This window comes from Haliaeetus albicilla, chromosome 3 (genome assembly GCF_947461875.1).
Source record: "Haliaeetus albicilla chromosome 3, bHalAlb1.1, whole genome shotgun sequence".
NCBI lineage: Eukaryota > Metazoa > Chordata > Aves > Accipitriformes > Accipitridae > Haliaeetus > Haliaeetus albicilla.
This window is the reverse complement of record NC_091485.1, coordinates 31496822-31498868: the sequence shown is the minus strand read 5'-3', so window position 1 is coordinate 31498868 and position 2047 is coordinate 31496822. Positions and strand designations below refer to the sequence as shown.

Sequence of the window (2047 nt, the reverse complement as noted above, 5' to 3'; positions counted from 1 at the left end):
AGACCTAATTGTTTCTGCATTTCACTAAAAAGTTGTGTTGTTATTGCCTACCGGTAACTTCGGTAAGGGATTAGAACTCCAGCAGTGGGCTCTTACTGCCCAGCTACCAGTGTGATTTTTGGGTGGAGAATCAGTGTGATTTGGGAAAGAAAGTTTTGTTTGTACTTGAGAGAGCAGAGCAAATTTCAGTATAATTTATGGGTTATTCTGTAAGTGAGAAATGCAAAAGTAGGAAGGGACAGTGAACAAAGCCTGTACTTTACAGGGGGAATTAGCTCAAATGGTAGAGCGCTCGCTTAGCATGCGAGAGGTAGCGGGATCGATGCCCGCATTCTCCATTTGCGACTTAACGGTGTTACTTTTAAGTAACACTACTGTGACCAATACTTCATTTTTTTCAGTTACCAGTTGTAATTTTTTTGCTGTTTTGGAAAAGAGAAGCTTGTAAACTTCTATTTTGTCTAAAATTAGTGTAACTGCTTGCACAAAAATAGAAATAAATTCCTATTAATGGGTTTTAAAGAATGAAACACAACCACACTGACAGATACCGCTGTTTCTTCTGATTTTTTGCTGTGGTGCAATATTAGTTCCCTGTTTATACTACCTTATTTTGTGGGGCTATTTTAAATTTAGATGCATTTTTCTGTAACAGTTTTGTAAGGATTAAAATCAGTCAATTTTAAGAAGCACATGCAAAATATGAATGATTTAAATTGTTAATGTTGATAAAAAATGAACATTTTTTTTAATTTTCTTATCATGGCTTGAGGAAGAAATTGAGTGAAATCATGAGAGATTGATTGTCGCTTGAAACTCAGATTAGGAGCAAGTGTGTCATGCCCATCCTAGCTACAACAGGTGCAAGGTAGCTGGAGAGACAGTAATTCTATGGTGAGCTGATAATTATATAGACAACTACATACTTTTACATCTTCTTATAGAGAATTTCACTAACTTTTCATGTAATTAAAAACAAACAAAATGCTCACATTAAAATTAAATGCACTTGTAAGGGACAGAAGTGAATTTTATTTCCTGTATTACAGAATAACATTAGTATTAAGTTGTTTTGTGAAGAAATAATTTTTCAGAGAGTTCACAAGTGTAGTCTGCTGATTGAGATTTTTTCCTGTTTTATTTGCTGTATGAAATGGTATATATTACTAGCTATATATTTTCTTTTACAAACACAAACAATTTATGGAAGAAAATCTTACGCTGCTGTAAATTCTCAGTCTCTCAAAACACTGGAGAATGCGGGCATCGATCCCGCTACCTCTCGCATGCTAAGCGAGCGCTCTACCATTTGAGCTAATTCCCCTTGCTTGATAACATGAGGAGTGGATTTACTTCTGCTGAATCATAGCTTGGCTGCTTTAGATATAATTACTTTGTTGAGTCAGTCTGCTAATTTAATAACACTGAATCATCACTATTTATGTGGAAAGCCTGTTAGCTTAGAAGTCAGAATACTCCCTTGACATATGAGAAGCATACCAATGCATTTTCTGCAGCATACCAATGCATTTTCTGCTATGTTAATTTGATAAAACAACACTTACTTTCCTGAACAAAGCCTCCTCTAGTGTTTATTGAGGAAGGAGAGAGAACTACTTTTTTTCCTCTGTTACAGTGCAGATACCAAAAGACTTGTAAGTCTAGAAAGTATACTGGTAAAAGTCACTGAAGGGCAATGAGATTTTCCTTCTTGTTTTCCAAGTCTTTTTATTTTCTTTTCCAACTTTATTTTCTAATTAGCTGTATGTAAATGGTAAATGCAATGGTTTAAAAGTTCGTGTTTATCATAGTTCATGGAGAGAAAGTATTCATTTATATCTTCCTAAGTTATATGCTAGGTATTTCTACCTTTTTGTATTGACTTGGATGATTCAGTTAAAATAGTATTGCATCTTAGATATATGGAGTTACTAAAAACATTTCAGAAATATAAAAATTCAAGTGTAGTTACACTAACTGACTTTCAGTAAGAAGCACATTGGCAAAGCTCTATTCCCAGGTTATTAAATCAAGGATTGCTTTCTGG

At 34.3% G+C, this 2047-nt stretch overlaps 2 non-coding genes across 2 annotated transcripts; one reads left to right on the top strand and one right to left on the bottom strand.

Moving 5' to 3' along the window:
- Positions 1-265: 265 nt before the first annotated feature.
- TRNAA-AGC (transfer RNA alanine (anticodon AGC)) lies at positions 266-338 on the top strand. The gene has a single exon. It is a non-coding gene; the product is annotated as a tRNA-Ala (tRNA).
- A 913-nt stretch (positions 339-1251) lies between these two features.
- TRNAA-AGC (transfer RNA alanine (anticodon AGC)) lies at positions 1252-1324 on the bottom strand. Its single transcript has one exon. It is a non-coding gene; the product is annotated as a tRNA-Ala (tRNA).
- Positions 1325-2047: the final 723 nt, after the last annotated feature.